At 36.3% G+C, this 21701-nt stretch overlaps 1 long non-coding RNA gene across 1 annotated transcript; it reads left to right on the plus strand.

Moving 5' to 3' along the window:
- The first annotated feature begins 1723 nt into the window (after positions 1–1723).
- On the plus strand, positions 1724–21402 carry LOC108310040. The gene is made up of 3 exons (XR_001827598.2): positions 1724–1795; positions 9675–9680; positions 21380–21402. It is a non-coding gene; the product is annotated as an uncharacterized LOC108310040 (long non-coding RNA).
- Positions 21403–21701: the final 299 nt, after the last annotated feature.

Raw genomic sequence — 21701 nt, forward strand, 5'->3', positions numbered from 1 at the left:
AGATACACCAGTATTTTTGCATTTATTTAACACATGTTGTTTTTCCCTAATAGAGTCAATAATATTTACCTAAGCCAGTTTGTATACATTTTGTGTTTTTTACTACCAACTTTTTTTTTTTTAATCATACTTTGAGTTCTGAGATACATGTGCAGGATGTGCAGGTTTGTTACACAGGTATACACCTGCCATGGTGGTTTGCTGCAGCCATCAACCCGTCATCTACATTAGGTATTTCTCCTAATGTTATCCCTCCCCAGGACCTCATCCCCCTAAAGGACCTGGTGGGTGTGTGTTGTTCCCCTCCCTATGTCCATGTGTTCTCATTGTTCAACTCCCACTTATGAGTGAGGACATGCAGTGTTTGGTTTTCTGTTCTTGTGTTAGTTGGCTAAAAATGATGGTTTCCAGTTTCATCCATATCCCTGCAAAGGACATGAATTCATCCTTTTTTATGGCTGCATTGCTACCAACTTTTTACTCAAAGGAGAAACGTGGCTTTCTATTTTCTTAATGACTGTCATTGCTGGTGTGTTACGAGGTCTTCTCAGACCTTTTTGTCATTTGTGTCCCATCATATTGGCATTATCACCCACTGTAAGCTGTTATGATTCAGGCTCAACTGCTGGTAAAATGATATAAAGAATATCATTGTTTCAGTAATTGTTTTCCTTCATCTCCAAACAAAGGCATCAGATTACTTTAAATACTAACAGTCTGAATAATTACATACTCACTGAATTAGATCAATAAACAGTCTATNTGTGGTAACTGGCTAGTCATATGCAGAAGACTGAAACTGGACCCTTTCCTTACACCATATACAAAAATTAACTCCAGATGGGTTACAGACTTTAATATAAAACCCCAAACTATAAAAACCCTGGAAGATTACCTAGGGAATACGATTCTGGACATGGAACGGGCAAAGATTTCATGACTAAAATGCCAGAAGCCATTGAGACAAAAGCAAAAATTGACAAATGGGATCTAATTAAAATACAGAGCTTCTTCACAGAAAAAGAAACTATTGACAGTAAACAGACACCTTCTGAAAGGGAGAACATTTCTGAAAACTATGCATCTCATAAAGGTCTAATATCCAGCATTGATAAGAAACTTAAATAAATTAATGAGAAAAAACCAAACAACCCTATTAAAAAATGAGCAAAGGAGATGAATAGATACTTTTTAAAAGCAGAGATACATGCAGCCAACAATTATGTGAAAATAAGCTCAACATCACTGATCATTAGAGAAATGCCAACAAAACCACAGTAGGATACCGTCTCACATCAGTAAAAATGGCTATTATTCAAAAGTCAAAAACTAACAGATGCCGGTGAGGTTGTAGAGAAAAAGGAACACACACATTATTAGTGGAAGTGTAAATTAGTTCAGTCATTGTGCAAAGCAGTGTGGTGGTTCCTCAAAGGGCTAAAGATAGAACGACCATTTGACCCCGCAATCCCATTACTGGGCACATACCCAAAGAAAGATAAATCATTGTGTCATAAAGACACATGTACACCTGTGTTCATTGCAGCACTATTCACAACAGCAAAGATGTGGAATAAACTTATATCAATTAATGGCAGACTGGATAAAGAAAATGTGGCACATATAGATCACAGAATACTAAGCAGTCATAAAAAGGAATGAGATTGTGTCCTTTGCAGGAACACCGATAGAGCTGGAGGTCATTATCATTAGCAAACTGACTCAGGAACAGAAAACCAAATACTTTATGTTCTTACTTATAAGTGGGAGCTAAATGATGAGAACACATGGGTACGTAGAGAAGAACAACAGACGCTGGGGCCTACCTGAGGGTAGAGGATGGGAGGAGGTAGAGGATCAAGAAAAATAACTAACGGGTACTAGGCTTAATGTCTGGGTGACAAAATAATCTGTACAATAAACCCCCATGTCACAGATTTATCTATATAACAAACATTCACATGTACCCTTAAACTACAAAATAAAAAATTTTTTAAAAGTAATAAGAAAAACTTCTGATTTCTCACACATGTGTGCACATGTACACACACAGTCACATACACATACAAATTTGTCTTATGCAACTTTTTACATGCCATAAATTACTGCTGATGAAAATATAGTCATTTTTAAAACATTTTTTCAATAAAAATGTTCACATCTAACTTTAATTGGCCATTGCTGTAAAGGAAAATCTCCAAAGAAATAGTGATATTACTAGAAATTAATAGAGAAAATGGAAGTGGCCCCCCACAGTGTGGTGAAATTCTAGAGTTCTAGAACTGTCCAGATGCCAGCTATGAATATGACTTTGGCCTACTTATTTAAAATTTTAGGGCTTCAGATTTCACAACTATGTACAGCCCAAGTTTATAAAATATAGTATATTTAATACAGGTAATGGTGAAATTGATGTAGGTATTAGTAGGAGATTAAAACATTTAGACGTGGAAACTTCTATAAGAGACTTAAAACTTATTTCTAGTGAATCATTACTTATACTTCAAATTTGGAGCAGAAGCTTTATTTCAGGAGGTGATGTTCTCCAATTAGAGGGGAGGCAAAACAAACTGTCCACTCTGAGTAGGTAAGTATTTCACTTTGGCAACAGAAACACAGGAGCTTGTTTCAAAGGACAAATGGGCTAGGAGATGTATGCTCTATACCTCAACATAGTAGCTACAACCCGAAGATGCCTTGTTGGATCTATTCGGATTACTACTGTAGGGCTCAGCTGAGTGCACAGCTGACGGAGGAAGAGTAACCTGTCATCTGCCTGTGACAGACTAAGTAATCAGAATTGAGAGAAATCATAATACAAGCAACAACTAACATCTATTTAATCCTTACTCTATAATAGTCACTGCTCCAAAATTAGACTAGATGTTAGTCTATTTTTTTCAAACATATGTGATAAACACTATTACTATTTTCATTTTACAGATGAGAAAACTGAGGCATGAACTTAATGGTTCAAGAATATGCAGCTAATATTTGGTGAAACCAGTGTTAGAACACAGGCAGCTGGACTCCAGAGCTCACACCTTTAGCCACTAGGCTGGCCCATCGAAGGCTGGCCCAGATCAGTTACTCCTGAGCACGTGGGGGAAAACAAGCAGGAATAAAGTTCCCTTCAGTGCTGGAGGTAGATTCAGTCCTGCCCAGGCTGATTTTTATACTAAATTAAGTCATATGGACAATGACTAACCTGCAGAACCAAGTTAGGCAATGAACTCCCTCTGAATAAAGAAAAGTGTGGGAGCTGTAACTTCTGGGCATCCTCCCTCTGACACAGAGTTTGTGTGGGTTAAGACCAGAGTGGTCTCCAGCAGGGGGGCAATGGAGAATGCTGAGCTGCTTCCAAGACTAACTGTATCTCCACAGATAGGTAGAAGGCTGGTGGGCTGAGGGGTTACCAGACCTATCATTTTATATATGTAAATATATGTATATCTATCTATCTATCTACCTATCTATCTACACACACACCCCTCTCTCACTATATATATATATATACACACACACATACAATTCATTTTATATAAAATGAATTGTATGTGTGTGAGTGTGGGTGGGTGTGTATAGATTAGATATAATTTTTTCACCAAGCAATTGACTTAATCAATGACAATAAAATGGACTAGGAAAGGCAAGAATGTGTTTTTCCATGACCAGGCATTTACTGAATATCTACTATTTGATCAGGATGATATTAGAAATGATAACACAAATAATTATGATATATCTAATTTTCATGGGCTTCTGTCTTTCTAAAGGAAATAATGTTATATATTTTAAAATATAGATCGAAATCATACTGAAAAATCTACAGTGCATGACAAAGGAGTGTGATAGAATGAGTTTTGAAAGTGTAGAGTACGAATGTGGTGAATTATTCCTTTGGCTCTTGTAACTTTTGACAGGGAACAAATTTGTAAGGCTGGAAGCCGTTTGTCTGTCAACAGAAATGTCAGAAAAATTCTCATAATGCAAGTCTTCTTACACTGCATAACAATTCAATCCTTGCTTACATTCTTCTTTTAGGTCAATTTTTCATTAAGTTAATCATAATATAGATGATATGCCTGAGTTCTAATTTGTTAAGTTTTTGTTCAATATTAACTTTTCATTTGAGACATGAGCAAGTCTTTGTATTTGACTGTTTTTTATATCAACATAGACCCATAATTTTACAACTACATATATCTCACATTATGCATACAGATGTATATTATATAATCCTACAAAAAGGAGGTATTATTTAAATAACCAAAATCATTCATTGTTTCAGACATCCATATTTATGAAAAGATTGCTGAATTAAGCATTATTTCTTGTCTTGATATTATAGCTGGTTTTAGACATTACCAATATATAAAACCCACGGGCCTGGCACAGTGGATCACGCCCATAATCCCAGCAGTTTGGGAGGCCAAAGTGGGTGGATCACAAGGTCAGAAGGTAGAGACCATCATGGTTAACATATTGAAAACCCATTTCTACTAAAAATACAAAAAATTAGCCGGGTGTGTTGGCACACACCTAACAGTAGGAATCCCAACTACCCGGGAGGCTGAGGCAGGCAAATCCTTTGATCCCAGGACGCAGAAGTTTCAGCGAGCTGAGATAGTGCCACTGCACTTCAATGTGGGTAACAGAGTGAGTCTCTGTCACAACAACAAAAACAAAAGCAAAAACCACGGATAAATTTCAGAGTGAAAGGGTGCGTGAGTAATTAAGAAACAGTATGTTCAATATTTTCATCACATAACAAGATCGTGTATAATCAGTATCCTATTTTTGCCTCAAAGACCTGCATACATATGACATTATTTCTACTTGGCATGATTTAGGAAACTGTTCCTTGGAGAAAATGTTGGAACTAATGAAGCTTATTTTATTATTGATTTGAGACTTGTGGTTGATTGACTTGTTAACTTAATAAGTCACTTGACTAAATGCAACACTTAAATGAAACACTCTTTCTTGAAATAGCCTCCACCAATGATGTCAAAGCCTTTTGATTTACTTTCAAAGGGAATTCTAGGTTCAGTGTTCAAAGTTATATTTTTCATGTGTACACCGACGTTAATGCAAGATTTTTTAATCTGGGAACTACTGGCTTTTTAGACCAGGTAATTATTTTTGTGAGGGATGTTCTGTGCATTATAGTATATTTAGCAGCATTCCGGGTCTCTATTCACTAGATACCAGATACAACCTACTCAAGTTATGACATCCTAAAATGTCTATAAATATTACTTAATGTCTCCTGGAGTTAAAATATACCCCCACCCTTTTCAGTAGGACTATTACTTGAAGGCTAAGGGAATTCAGATAGCACAAATCCAGGGCAACCTAAGCACAAGAATTTTTCTAGAAAGGTCTTGAGTCATAGAAAACACATTCAGTATAAACTAAATTGAAAAAAATGAATTCTGTGTTTTATTGTGTTAAAATTATTAAAAGACTTAATGATTAATAATATATATATTTTAAAGTGAATCAGCTTCAAGATGGAAATAATTTACTTAATGCAAATTAAGATCATCTAAGTTTCCAAATTAAAAAAATGTAATGTTTGAAATCATTACTGTTCTTGACAATTTCTTTTGATCTTAAAATATCTAGCCCTGAAAGTCTATCTTCTAAAATTTTCAGAATTGAAGATTATTATAATTTTGTTTCTGAAAATGATTGACATTTTCAGAATGAGTTAGTTCATACATCATTTTACCAATAATGGCATTTTCCAATTAACAAGCATTTTACACTGAAGGTTAATTGAGGAAAAATATATCTTAAATAAGAGAGACATTATTTGGCTCTTTTAAAAAAACATGTTTTAAAAACATGTACTTAAATGATGGTGGACACTAAATTAATTGTTAGACTTATCTAATCATTGCTTGAAACTCAGAAAACACAACACCGTGACAAAGAAATTAGAAACAGTTTTATTAATACAATTTTTAATTAAATATTATCTTTAAATAAACATGACATTAAGAAGACTTACATTCACCAGAACAAACTCTGTTCTTTTCTTATACAGTAGAAATTATCATTTATATTAAAGATCACCCTAGAGTTAGTTAATTGTGTCTAGAGTGCAATAAAAATAATTCAAACTTGGGAATTGTTAATAAGTCTAAGCCTCATAATTTCTGTCAGCCTCAGAACGATTCAGCAATCTGAAAAGTCCCGGTCCTTATTCCTAATGTTAAGGAGGAAACATATGAAATTGCTGTATTTAATTACTAAATTAATATGTGCTAGTTTATGCTGTAGAGTAGAAGGTAAAACTTCTGGCATTTCTGGAAGCCAAGATATGTCAGTTCCTAATTCAAGACAAGATTTACTAAACGTGTCTGTGATGGATCACACACCCTCTTACAAGCTTCACACTTTTCTTCCTCAGTGATGACTTAGATTTCTATAAATAGAACTGCTTTGAAAAGCAGTAGAATATTACAACCACATCAAGACATTCAAGGGGTTTCACAGACAAAATATTTACACAATGCCAGTGGGTATTCTCTGTGGGAGGACACTGACAAATGACTTAATCACACCATTCATTCACCATGAAAGGCTAAACCCTAAAGCTGCCCTATAGATTTTCTAGTTGAAATTAACAGGTGAGATAATAAATATGTCACGTGGTCTAGATTACTATATAAAAACTTTTTTGCTGAAATGTTTTTATTCTCATTGGATAAGTCCTTGAAAGTTTTGTTTTAGGTTTTTATCTAAAGGTAAAAGCCAGTTAAAAACCGGTTGTCTCTTGAAAAATGGAAAAATCCCATGTATGTATAGTTGATGCTCCTGTTGAGGGTATTAGGCTTTTCATTGTAAAAGTTATGGCTAGTATATTGGTTCTAATGTATTCATATAATGTTTATTAGTAATATTAGGTTTAGACTGCATTTCTCCTGAAAATTATTCTCTGTTTTAGGAAGATCTGTGGCCACGTAGCTAACCACAGGGTATCTGATCCACAGCCCAGAGGAAAGGAGGAAGGACATTGGTACAGTTTAGATTTGTGTCCTCTCCCAAATCTCATGTCAAATTGTAATCCCCAGTGTTGGAGGAGTGACCTGGTGGGAGGTGATTGGATCATGGAGTGGATTTCCCTCTTGCTGTTCTCATGAAAGTGAGTGACTTCTCAAAAGATCTGGTTGTTAAAAGTGTATAGCACCTCCCACTTCTCTCTCTTCCTCCTGTTTTAACCATTTAGGACATGCCTGCTTCCCTTTCACTTTCTGCCATTATTGTAAGTTTTCTGAGGCTTCCCAGCCATGCTTCCTGTACAGATGTGGTACCATGAGCCAATCAAGCCTATTTTCTTTATAAATTACCCAGCCTCAGGTAATTGATTTATAGCAATGTAAGAATGAACTAATAAGAACATTAGTACTAAGAGAGGGGCATTGCTACAAGGATACCTATAAATGTGGAAGCAACTTTGGAACTGGATAATGGGAAGAGGGTGGAACAATTTAGGGGACTCAGAAGAAGACAAAAAGATGAGGGAAAGTTTGGAACTTTCTAGAGACTTTTTAAATTGTTGTGGCCCAAATCCTGATTGTGACATGGGCAATGACGTCCAGGCCAGTGTGGTCTCAGATGGAGATTAAGAACTTACTGGGAACTGAAGCAGAGGTCACTTTTGTTATGCATTAGCAAAGAGGTTGGAGTCATTTTGCCCCTGTTCTAGAGATCTGTGGAACTTTAAACTTGAGAGTAATGATTTAAAGCATCTGGTGGAATAAATGTCTAAGCTGAAAAACATTCAAAACCTGGCCTGGCTACTTCTAGCAGCCTGTACTTATATTAATGAACAAATAAAAAACCTGGAAGTGAAACTTATATTTAAAAGGGAAGTAGAGTATAAATGTTTTGAAAAATTTGCAGCCTGACCACGTGGTAAAAAACGAAACACCCATTTTCTGGGGAGGAATTCAGGCTGGCTGCAGAAATTTGCATAAGTAAAGAGGAGCTGAATGTTAATTAGCACAATGCCAAGAGACTTCAGAGAGCTTTATGGCATCCTCTCCCATGACAAGCATGGACGCCTAGGAGGGAAGAATGGTTTTACAGGCTGGGCCCAGACCTCTGCTCTCCTGTGCAACCTTGAGACACTGCTCCCTGCATACCAATCAGTCCAGCTCCAGCCATAGCTAAAAGGGCCACAAATACATTTCAGGCTGGTACTCCAGAGGGTGTAAGCCATAATCTTCAGCAGCTTCCATGTGTTGTTAAGCCTTCAGGTGCACAGAAGGCAAGGGTTGAGGCTTGGGAGCCTTCTCCTTTCAAAGGATGTATGGAAACACCTGGATATCCAGGCAGAAGTCTGCTACAGGACTGGAGCCCTCATGGAGAACCTCCACTAGGGAGTGCAGAGGGAACTGTGGGGTTGGAGCCTGAACACAGACTCTTCACTGGGACACTGCCACCATCCTTCAGATCCTGGAATGGTTGATACACTGACAGCTTGCACCCTGTACCTGGAAAAGCTTCAGTCACTCAAAGCCAGATGGTAAAAACAGCTGAAGACTCTGTACCATGCAGTGCCAAATAGGCAGAGATACCCAAGGTCTTGCAAGCCCACCCTTTTTGTCAGTGTGGCCTGGATATGAGACATGGAGTCAAAGGAGATTGTTCTGTAGCCTTAAGATTGAATGGCTGACATTCTGGGTTTTTGACTTGCATGGGGCCTGTAGCCCATGTGTTTTGACTAATATATCCCTTTTGAAATGGGTGTACTTACCCAATGCCTATCTGCCTCACTGTATCTTGGAAGTAACTAACTTCTTTTTTATTTTATTTTACAGGCTTATAGATGGAAGAAGCTAGCCTTGTCTCAGATGAGAATTTGGACTGTGGACTTTTGAGTTAGTGCTGGAATGAATAAAGACTTTGAAGAACTGTTTGGAAGGCATGATTGCATTTTGAAATGTGAGAAAGAAATGATATTTGGGATGGGCTGGGGTGAAATGATATGGTTTTGATTTGTATCTCCACCTAAATCTCATGTCAAATTGCAATCCCCAGCGATGGAGGAGAGGCCTGATGGGAGGTGTCTGGATCATGTGGCAGAATGCCTGCCTGCTCTTCTTGTGATAGTGAGTGAGTTTGCACAAGATCTGGTTGTTTAAAAGCATGTTGTACCTCCTTCCATGTTCTCTTTCATCTGCTTTGGGTGTGTAAGATGTGCATTGTGCATCCCTCCTCTTTGCCTTCCACCATTATTGTAAGTTTTCTGAGGTCTCTCCAGCTTTGCTTCCTGTACAGACTATGGAACTGTGAGTCAATTAAATCTCTTTTATTTATAAACTACCTAGTGTCAGGTAGTTCTTTATAGCAATGAGAAAAAGGCCTAATATAGACATCTTGGTTTTACACTGGCAGAGAAACAGGTAGAGACAGAGAGACAAAGGCCAACTTGGATCATTTTGCTAATGCCTCACATGAATTTCAGATTGTGTATGTGTTTAGAAAAAAATTGGTAGGCATTGTTGTATTTTCCTGCAGATTTTCCTGAAGTTTCCCAATGCAAAGCTATCATCATCCCAACAAAGTCAATGTCCCTTGCAGATCCTGAGATGAAAAGTAAAGGACCCTAGGAAATATGTGGTGAGAATAGTACAGTGGACAACTGATGCTGCTAGAGGTCAGTTTCTGAGGTGACCTAGTCTCTGTAAACTGGTGGCTTTATGGAATAAGGAAAACATGAAGGACATGCATGTAATAACCAGTTCTGACTGTAACTTCTTTTTTTAAACTTTTCACAAGCCATCAAAACATTTTTGTTAATATAAAGCATAGATTCTGCTATCACTGCTAAAAATTGGGGCAAGGTGTGTGTGTGGAGTGTCAAGAGATGACCCAGCAGATTTATTAATTTTTGTAATATTGGTAGAACATATAGCAACTCCCTGAATCTTTTCAATAATACTTGGAGAAAGGAACCTGGTTTGAGAAGTAAGGAAGCAAAAGAAGGAAGGAAAGAAGGGAGGAAGGAAGGAAGGTAGGAAGGAAGGAAGGAAGGAAGGAAAGAAGGAAGGCAGGCAATCAAGGAAAGAAGGAAGGAAGGCAATCAAGAAGGAAGGAAGGAAGGCAGTTAAGAAGGAAGGAAGGAAGGAAGGAAGGAAGGAAGGAAGGAAGAAAGGCAGTCAAGAAGGAAGGAAGGCAGGCAAGAAGGAAGGAAGGTAACAAGGAAAGAAGGAAGGAAGGAAGGAAGGCAAGAAGGGAGAAAGGCAAGAGGAAGGAAGGCAGGCAAGAGGGAAGGAAGGAAGGTAGGAAGGAAGGAAGGAAATAGAAAAATATGGAGAGAGAAAGAGAGAAAAAGTAAGAGGATGAGAAAAACAGAGAGTGAAGAAAAAGAAGAAAACCCTGAAGGGTGCAAAATTCAAAGATTATGAAAGGACTATAAATATGAGTGAAGTAGTAGATCCTGTCATGAACTATCAAGATTCTACATTCAGAAGGAACGGAAGAATCCAATGTTATGTATTATACCTTTCTTATTAACCATGGCTACTGAAAGGAAGTTCCCACTAAATAAAATGTAATTACAATTTGTATTTTAGATTGAGGGAATACATGTATAAGTTTGTTACAAGGTATACTGTGTACTGTGCTTTGGGGTGAGACTGAACCCATCCATGCTAGTAGTAAGTATAGAGCTGAATACATAGCTTTTTAGCCCTTGCCCTCCTCTCTTTCTCCCCGCTCTAGTAGTCTCCAGTGTTTATTGTTTCCGTCTTTATATTCATGTGCACTCAATGTTTACCTCCTACTTATGAGAATATGTAATATTTTTGTTATTCTCCTTCTATGTTAATTTGCTTAGGGTAATGACCTATAGCTGCATCCACATTGATGCAAAAAACATGATATTAATTATTGCTGTGGGAGTATTCCATGACATATGTGTACCATATTGTTTTTATCCAGTGCATCATTGATGGGCACCTGGGTTGATTTTGTAATTTTGCAATTGAGAATAGTACTGTGATGAACACATGCGCATGTGTTCTTCTGATAGAACAGTTTATTTTCTTTTGGGTATATACTCAGTAATGGGATTGCTGAGTAAAATGGTAGTTCAATTCAGTTCTTTGAGAAATCTCCAAACTGCTTTTCATAGTGGCTAAACTAATTTAGATTCTCACCAAGAGTGTGTGAGAATTAAGTGAGATTCATACAAGCTTGGTTCAATAAAGAATTACTGATATGCCTTAGACTAATAAGACTATTTATTTTTATGAAGGAGACGGCATTCTTAATAATTTTTTAACATTTCTTTAACACACACGCACAGACACAAACACCCAATATTTTGAAGCTACAAACTGGGATCTGTTTCAAGGTTGTAAGGTTTCACTGATGGGAGTCATGGGGAGAAAAGATCCAAAGATGAAGAAGAGAGGATATAAAACTAATTATTGCACGTATATTTATGACATCTCAGAAACTGGGTCACCCAGTTACTATGTATCATTCAAAATAATTGAGAAAACTGAAGATAAAGTGATGCATTAAACAATGGGACCCAAGTTTCAAAATTCATTTGTAAACCTCTTTAGTTCCAAAGATAATTTATCACAAAATTAGCACATATGATCAAACTGTTTCTTGAAAAGTATTGTGTATATTATTTGAGTTTATTCTACACTTTTCAGAAGCTTACCTAAAACATTGACAATAGAAGGGCAAACTACACATTTTAAACTGTGCCCAAGGATACCTTAGAAGATGGTAAGAACCATATAAAATTTAGATTGGGTTTTTCACAGCAACCATTTCTCTTTCTCATAGATTATTAGGTAGGAGAGTGTTTGTTTGAGAAATGATTGTATTATTTTGCAAAAACTCATATGGATAGCCTTTATTTATCCTGATGTTCTTCAGGAAAGAACTCAAATAATAAACTATTTCCATTATTTTGCATTAAGTGAATAAGATTGAGATGGGGTAAAAATAAACATTTAAAAGTATATAAAAGTTGGTTCAAAATACAAAAAAAAATATAGAAGTTACAGGCTTGGAGGCACAAGGAAAAACATTATGATCAAATTGCATAAAATGAAAACTAATTTCTTTATAACATAAATATAATTATATAGAAAAGCAAACCCCAAAATATTTAAGACAATTCTGAGAGTCCACTTATAAATACATTTTATGAAAAAGGCATGTAAATATTAATAAAATATATTAATTTATCTAATTTCTTTGTCTTGTCCTTATTCCATGAGATACATATCTGTGGCTCCTTTGATTTCTTACTTGATCACATGTTTTGAACAACTAAATGAAATTTACAAATAATTATTGTAATTTTATATAATCAAATATTTATATAACTGTCATTTCATCAGCACAAGATTCATTTATTCAGTCAGGATATAAACACTTACAATGCCATGAGCCAGTCACTGAGTCAAAGCTTGCTTTAGGAAGGTAAAAAATCACTCAAGCTCATGCAACCCAATGTGAGAAATTGTTCTGCCCCTCCATATGGATAGAAATCTTTTGGTTCAGTATTTGGAATTAATAGCGGCTCTCCTGAAGACATGAGTTGTCTCTTGTTCATATCTTTTAAACCAAAATAAAATGTAAAAGGGATAATTGGATTTCTTGAATTTCCTTTATTTATTTAGAGATGCAGGGAATAAACTAATTGACAAGGGAATCTGACACTGCTTATCAAGTTTAATCATAGAGACTTGACATTCTGGGGAAAAAAGCATAATCAAATATATATGTAGCATACGTTTCTGAGCAATTTGATCTTTTCATAATAAAAACATTTCGTGAGAAATCAGAAATCAAATTTGTTTTGAGTAAAGCTTATGATCTGAGTTACAAATTATTCCCCAAAGATATAAAATATCTTTAAATTTAGGGAGGAGAGAGGACATAATTTTTCAACAAGTCCACAAAGGCATTTGTTTCTTTAGCTTTAGTTATTTATTTATTTTTGAGACAGTCTGGTTCTGTTGCTGAGGCTAGAATACAGTGATGGATCAAGGCTCACTGCAGCCTTGACCTCCTGGGCTCAAGTGATCATTCCACTTGGCCTCTCAAGTGGGGACTACAGGTGTGTAACACCACACCTGTCTAATTTTTAATTTTCTTCTACAGGTGTAAGTTTTACTGTGCAGCCCAGGCTGGTCTCAAGCTCCTGGACTGACATGGTTTGACTGTGTTCCTGCCAAAATCTCATCTTAAATTGTAATCCAAATTGTAATCCCCACATATTAGGGGAGGGATCTCATGGGAGGTGATTAGATCATTGGGACAGTTCCCCCATGCCTTTCTTGTGATAGTGAGTTCTCACAAAATCTGCTCACAAAATCTGATGGTTTTATAAGGGGCTCCTCCCTTCACTCAGCACTCACTCTCCTGCCACCCTGTGAAGAGGTAGGTGCCTTCTGCATGATTTTAAGTTTCCTGAGACTTCACCAGCCACGCAGTACTACAAATCAATTAAACCTCTTTTAAAATATATAAATTACCCAGTCTTAGATTATTTTTTCATAGCAGTGTGAGAATGGGCTAATACCTGGGCTCAAGTGATTTTCCCCCCTTGGCCTCACAAAGTGCTGGCATTACTGGCATGAATTCCAGCAACTGGCCTGAGATTTAGATTAGAGGCATAAAAGATTCTTAGAGTGGTACATTTTTTTAAGCCAGATAATTGCAAATTAAAATGAAAAATTCTATAATGGCAATCCAGTCAAACTATAAACAAAAGCAAAAGGAGAGTGACAAGATGGGAAAATACTTTCAAGACATATTAAAATGAAATGGTTAATTTCCTTGAGAGAATATATGTCATAATTAAGTTAAAGGCATCATAAAGATGATTATTGGTCAGAAAAGTTTCTGAACTTTTCTTAATGGTCAGAAAAGTAAAGTCACACACACACACACACACACACACACACACACACACACTCAAATACCAAATGCAAAAAAGTACACACTGATAAACAATATAATAAATAAAAAATAATAAAGAATAACCTCTTACTATCTGAACCACAGCCCCAAATCACTAACAATTCTTATAGTTTACTTTCAAGATAAATGGAAATTCTGTCTCCTGTGACCTCTCTTGTCTAAGGCGCTTTCATCACTCACCTAACTATTGAAAGACATCTCTACAATCCCACTCTTTCTCTTTGCCAATCTATTATACACTGAACATTCAAGATGATGTTTTAAAAATATCATAAACCATGTCATTGCTCTACTCCATGCTCTTCTTGGGCAGCTCCTTTTTGAGAGCGCAGCACAAGATATACTCTTGGCAGATGCAGGATGGCACCTTAGCAATATGCTAATATATCAACTTCTTAGATGTTTAGAAGTGTGTAGCAAGTTGGGACACTTGACCCCTTTTCAAATGAACATATTACAGGGCTACATAGGGATACAGTATGTAAGTTCGGAATAGTATTTTCCTTTGTGACAACCCTAAATATACATTCAGGAATAGTTAATAAGATTAAAATTTGTTTCTCTCAAACTCAAGAACAAGCATTCCATGCACATTGTCCTACAGCCCTCCTTCATTTACAACTTCTGTCTGCTACTCTAATGAAGTAAGGATCAAGATGGTTCTTTTGGAGTTCCTTTCGTTTATTCTAGAACAGACTTCAAGTGAATCCTTGGGTTGAATTCCCCTTCTCTCATCCAGCCCACAGTATATTTTAGAAAAAATTCTCAAAGTACTCTTTAGGCATATGGCATTTTTTAAAGGTACTATAGTCTTGAAACAATTATAATTTAGCAGCTCAAAACACCTGATTTGTTGTGCACACTGATTCTGGGGAAAGGAATATGGACAGAGCAGAGCAGTGGTGCTCAACCCTGCTTTACAGTGTGACCTCAGCAGGGAGCCAAAAGGATAAGAATGACTCTGAAGGCTTCTTCACTCTCATTGCTGGCACCTGTGATTGGATTTTTCTTCATGTGGCTTGGCTTCCTTACAACATGGCTGACTTATTTACTAGCTGGTTGGTATGGTTTGGCTGTGTCCCCAACCAAATCTCATCTTGAATTCCCATGTGCTGTGCGACAGACCCAGTGAAAGGTAATTGAAACATGGGGGCAGGTCTTTTTATTGCTACTCTGTTGATTTCAAATATGTCTCATGAGATTTGACAGTATTATAAGAGGGAATTTCCTTGCACAAACCCTATTCTCTTGTCTGCCAACATGTGAGACATGTATTGCATCTTCCACCATGACATGATTGTGAGGCCTCCCCAGTCATGTGGAACCTTAATTCCAATAAACCTTTCTTTTGTAAATTGCCCATTCTCAGGTATGCCTTTATCAGCAGTGTGAAGATGAACTAATACAGTAAATTGGTAGCATTAGAGTGGGGCACTGCTGAATGGATACTCGAAAATGTGGCAGTGACTTTGGAACTGGGTAACAGGCAGGGGGTGAAACAGTTTGGAGGGCTCAGAAGAAGACAGGAAACTATGAAAACATTTAGAACTTCCTAAAAACTTGTTGAATGGCTTTACCCAAAACATTGATAGTGATATGGGCAATAAAGTCCAGGCTGTGGCGGTTTCAAATGGAAATGAGAAACTTGTTGGGAACTGGGGCAAAGGTAACTCTTGTTATGTTTTAGCAAAGAGACTGGTGGCATTTTGCCTCTGCCCTAGATATTTGTGGAACTTTGAACTTGAGAAAGATGATTCAGAGTATCTGACGGAAAAGATTTCTAAGCAGCAAAGCATTCAAGATGTCACTTGAGTGCTGTTGAAGGCATTCAGTTTTATAAGGAAAGCAGAACTTAAAAGTTCAGAAAATTTGCAGCCTGACAATGCCTTAGAAGAGAATCCCATTTTGTGAGGAGAAATTCAAGCTGGCTGTAGACATTTGCATCAGTAATGAGGAGCCAAATTTTAATCCCCAAGAAAATGGGGAAAATATCTCCAGGGCATGCCAGAAGTCTTCATGGCAGCCCCCCTTCATTAAAGGCCTGGAGGCCTATGAGGAAAAAGTAGTTTCACAGGCCAAGAGGAGGTTCCCCAAGCTGCGAGCAGCATAGAGACTTGTTGCACTGCATCTCAGACTCTCCAGTGGTGGCTGAAAGGGAACAACATTATAGCCTGGGCCATGGTTTCAGAGGGTGCGAGCCTCAAGACTTGGCAGCTTCCATGTGGTGTTGAGCCTGTGAGTGCACATAAGTCAAGAATTGAGGTTTAGGAACCTCCGTCTAGATTTCAGAGGATGTATGGAATTATCCTCTGTCCAGGTAGAAGTTAGCTGCAGGGGCAGGGCTCTCATGGAGAACCTCTGCTAAGGCAGTGCTGAAGGAAAATGTCAGTCAGGAGCCCCCATGCAGAGTTCCTACTGGGGCACCACCTAGTGGAGATGTGAGTAGAGAGGGCCACTGTCCTCCAGAACCCAGAATGGTAAGTTCACTGCCAGCTTGCACCATGTGCCAGGAAAAACCACACAGTCAATGCCAGTTCATGAAAGCAGCCAAGAGGGGGACTGTGACCTGCAAAGCCACAGGGACAAAGCTGCCCAAGACCATGGAAACCCACCTCTTGCATCAGTGTAACCTGGATATGAGACATGGCATCAAAGGGGATCATTTTGGAGCTTTAAGATTTGACTGCCCCACTGGAGTTTGGACTTGCATGGGGCCTATAACCCATTTGTTTTGGCCAACGTCTGTCATTTGGAATGGCTGTATTTACCCAATGCCTTGTATCTAGGAAGTAACTAACTTGCTTTTGATTTTACAGGTACATAGGTGGAAGGGACTTACTTGCCTTGTCTCAGATGAGACATTGGACCTATGGATTTTTGAGTTAATGATGAAATGAGTTAAGGCATTGGTGGACTGTTGGGAAGGCATAATTTATTCTGAAATGTGAGGACATGAAACTTGGGAGTGGCCAGGGACAGAATGATACGGTTTGGTTGTTTCCCCACCCAAGTCTCATCTTGAATATTCATGTGTTGTGTGAGGGACCCAACGAAAGGCAATTGAATCATGGTGGCAGGTCTTTCCTATGTTGTTCTGATAGCAAATGAGTCTCATGAGATCGGATGGTATTTTAAGGGAGGGTTTCCCTGCACAAATTCTGTTCTTTTTATCTGCTGCCATGTGAGAAGTGCCTTTCATCTTCTGCCATGATTGTGAAGTGCCTTTTACCTTCAGCCATGTGGAACTGTAAGTCCAATAAACCTGTTCGTTTTGTAAATTGCCCACTCTTGAGCATGTAACAGCAGCATGAAAACGGACTAATACATGAGTCATACTTAGCAGAGCATGGTTCTAATCTTCGGTGTTAGAAGCTCCGAGTGAAATCATTATTTAGTCCATGATGAAGTAGTCACAAGACTGACCAGATGTCAAGGAGAATGCCAATGGAAGGGAGTGTGTCAAAGAACCTGGGACACATGATTTAAAACCTCTTCAGCACTCTCCTTCACTTTTTTTTTGAACTAACAGTGTTTTTCTCCCTTTACTTTGTATTATTTTGATCATTGTTTGTGAAATGTGAAATTAGGGTATAGAGGAGGCTCCCAAGTGAACCCTGACAGTGGCATTCATTTAGAAACTTCATTTGCTCAAATTCATTTGTTAAAAAAATAGGAAATTAATATGCATTTTGTAAACAACTGATCATCTTGTTGATTAGGGCTTTGTTAATGATGAAAGTGAAATTAATGTTTTACTTATTAAAGTCTGTGGAACATCTCTAACTCACTTGAAATTTATAAGGTATGTAAAGTCATTATAAAGAGTTAGGATAAGGATTTATGAAAACTTTGAAAGCAACTTAGAAGTTAAATTTTGTTATGTGTTTTATTTGATATCACATGAAGAAGTAAAAAATGAATATGTGGTAAATATGTGTGTGTGCTGGTGTGTGTAATTCTTATGCTGATGTCAAACATTATTACTAAAAGTTACCCAGAGAAAGGAAGCCAGTAGAGAAGATATGAGGGGATAGAAGAAGCTTTTACTATGTCAGTAGAAGTGGCATCCAGCAACTAATATTTTAAACATAAAATATGTGTGTGTGGGTAAGTATCTTTGGTCAAGTACAGTTATAGATCAAATATTAAATAAAATTATGGATCTAGGCCTTCTCTTTGGTGAAATAGTTTTGATGTGTGTGGTATATAACATAATTGGTATATTTTTGTTAGAATATTTATAACTCAATGTAGTTAGTAATTAAAATTGTGCTAAAAGGTTTCAATATTTTAAGAGTGCCTTAAAAATGTGCATTTCAGGATTATCATTTTAGCCATGAAATTTTTATAAGATAGGCTTTTTAGAAATATTAGTTCAGAGGGAATTCTGGGTAATTAATAAATATTAGGACTTTGCTATATATACCTTTCTTAGAATTAAGGTATTTTTATAGTAGAAATACTCTGCTGCTAACACACAAACATTCTTTAAAGACAGATGAAATTTTTATACTCAAGTGTCCAATTGGTGTTTCTTAGTGAATTTTTACCCTAGTATCTGTTTTGGGATTGGAGTACATTATCCCTTAAAGAAATATATTTGTAAAACATTAGAGATGCAAATATCTCTTAGCCTCAAGTAGAAATGTGAAAAATAATTATGCAACATTATTAAACATCATAACAGTGCCATATCTTTTTTCTCTCAGAGGATTTATTTTAATTTTCAGTTCTTATCTCTTAAATCCCTCCGTATTTAATAATTTGCTCCATTATTTCAGTCAGAAGCCAAAGTGTGTGTGTGTGTGTGTGTGTGTGTGTGCATACACACATATGTAACCACTTCAAGAAGCACTATATACATATGTACATACATATGAACATGTATATACGTATATATGTACATATGTACATAGTGCTCCTTGAAGTGGTTACATTAAGAAAAAAAGAAGTCAATAAATATTAATTCTCTAAATTATTATACACTATCAATATTGAGTAAAATGCTAGGCTGTGCCATACATTCCACATTTCATTTTGTCATGAGGAAGGGGTTGGAAATAGAGAATAGACACATAGATTTTCTATGTAATGCTCCTAATAATTTTTCATCAAAAATTGTTTAGCTATCATTAGCCATCTATTCTTTAACAATTACTTTAAAATTATTTTAAATATCAGCAAAATAAAAACATTTTTTGTCAAAGTGATTTAATGAAGAGAAAACTAAAATATGTTTACATTTCCTGCACAGAGCATAATGTAAGTCCATGGCTTGAAAAGCCCAAGTCTCCAAATTTTTAATAGAAATTAGCAAAGAAATTCAAGAATAAGAAAACAGGATTCAACACTGAAAACCAAATTAAAACATGCTTTTCACCCCATAACCTTCTAGAATTTTTTTGAAAAAATTGATGGAATGTTTGACCAATCTGTTTGATTGTATGAGAATGAGAATCGCATTCTTATTTCTGATTATGAGGCATATGAAAATGAAACCTTAACACTTGATAGAGGAAGTAGCATCAGCTGGATCTCAACATAGCTAACACAACACTCAGTGGAGGGCAGATATTGATATCTTGCAGTTGACTCTCCTTTGGTGGATATTAATTGCAGTATGATTTTACATTCTTTAAAAATTATAAAGAAAATATCAACAAATAAACAGCAAATGAAAAGCAAATTGAATCAATGGTGCAAAAACAATCTTGTAAACATTCTGGGTTAAAAAATAGATATGATTAGAAAATATTTAAAAATTTTTATCTTTAGCACTGTTTTAAAAGGCTATCAAAAGAATATAAATTTTAAAAATTTAAGTATATGCTTATTAAATGGTGAATTATTTAGAATAAATGTACTAATTAATATTACCAAAATTAACACCTGTAAAAATATTTAAAACTATATAAATATAGTCGAAAATGTCTTGCCATACCAACTAAAACAAAGAAAAAAATGAAGAAAGATAAAAAGTGAAGAGTTAAATGAGCAAATTATCTTATATTTCATACAGAAAGGTAAACATGGTTTTATTTTATGTTATATATATTTTAAAATATATTTTATTTTATTAAAAAAATTATTTATGTTTAAAATTGATTTCTATATAGGAGAGTTATAAATGAATTTTTCAAAAATGTAAAGGTGGCTAACTGCTAAGTAACATTTTTTTTTTCAAATTAGTCCTAAATTTTGAAGAGAAGAAAAAAATAGACATATTATAGTCCTCATAGCTGAAGATAGAAAATATTTAAGGAACCATGAAAAGCAAGTAACAGTCTGAAAAGACTATATAATTTATGATTCCATTTATACAGCATTCTGGAAAAGGCAAAACTTTAAAGATGGTTAACAAAGCAGTGGGTTTCTGGGTAGCCATATGCAGAAGATTGAAACTGGATCTCTTCCTTACACCATATACAAAAATTAAATCAAGATGGATTAAAGACCTAAATGTAAAACTCAAAATTACAAAAACCGTAGAAGTCAATCTAGGAAATAGCATTCAGGATATAGGCTTGGGCAGATTTCATGACAAAGATACCAAAAATAATTGCACCAAATACAAAAATTGACAAAGGGAATCTAATTAATCTAAAGAGATTCTGCAGAGCAAAAGAAACTATCAACAGAGTAAACAGACCACCTACAGAATGGGGAAAAAAATTTCACAACCTATATATACCTGCAAAAGGTCTAATATCCATCATCTATAAGGAACTCAAACATATTTACAAGAAGAAAATGAAACAGTCTGTTTAAGAAGTGAGCAAAGAACATGAACAGACGCTTTTCTAAGGAAGACACACATGCCGCCAACAATCATGTAAAAAAAACGCTCAACATCACTTATCATTAGAGAAATGCAAACAAAACCACAATGAGATACTATCTGTAACCAGGCAGAATGGCTATTCTTAAAAGTCAAAAAATAACACATGGTGGCGAGGTTGTGGAGAAAAAGGAACACTTTTACTGTTGGTGGGAATGTAAATTAGTTCAACCATTGTGGAAAGCAGTGTGGCGTTTCCTCAAAGAGCTAAAAAGAGAATAACCATTAGGCCCAGCAATCCCATTATTGGATATTTACCAAAAGAAATATGAATTGTTCCATTATAAAGACACATACACATATAGGTTTATTGCAGCACTACTCACAATAGCAAAGACATGGAGTCAATCTAAGTGCCCGTTAACGATAAACTGGAAAAAGAAAATGTGGTACAAATACACGGTGGAATACTATGTAGCCTTAAAAAAGAACAAGATCATGTCCATTACAGAAACATGAGTGGAGCTGTAGGCCATTATCTTTAGCAAACTAATGCAGAAACAGAAAACATGTTCTCACTTGTAAGTGGGAGCTGAATGATGAGAACACCATGGACACACTGAGGGGAACAAGACATACTGGTGCCTAGGAGAGAGTGGGAGGAGAGAGAGGATCAGGAAAAATAACTAATGGGTATTTGACTTAATACATGGACGATAAAAGAATCTGTACAACAAACCCCCATGGTACAAGTTTACCTATGTAACAATCTGCATATTTACCCCTGTATTAAGCTAAGGCCAGGAGCAGTGGCTCACGCCTGTAATCCTAGTGTGACATGGTAAAAGCCCCATAAAGCTGCATACCTCAACCATATCTCAGCTTTCTATTGAAACTGCTCTCTGTAACCCAAATGTAACAGGCAAGCAGTCCAAACCCATGCCAT

This window comes from Cebus imitator, unplaced genomic scaffold (genome assembly GCF_001604975.1).
Source record: "Cebus imitator isolate Cc_AM_T3 unplaced genomic scaffold, Cebus_imitator-1.0 Scaffold100, whole genome shotgun sequence".
Lineage (NCBI taxonomy): Eukaryota > Metazoa > Chordata > Mammalia > Primates > Cebidae > Cebus > Cebus imitator.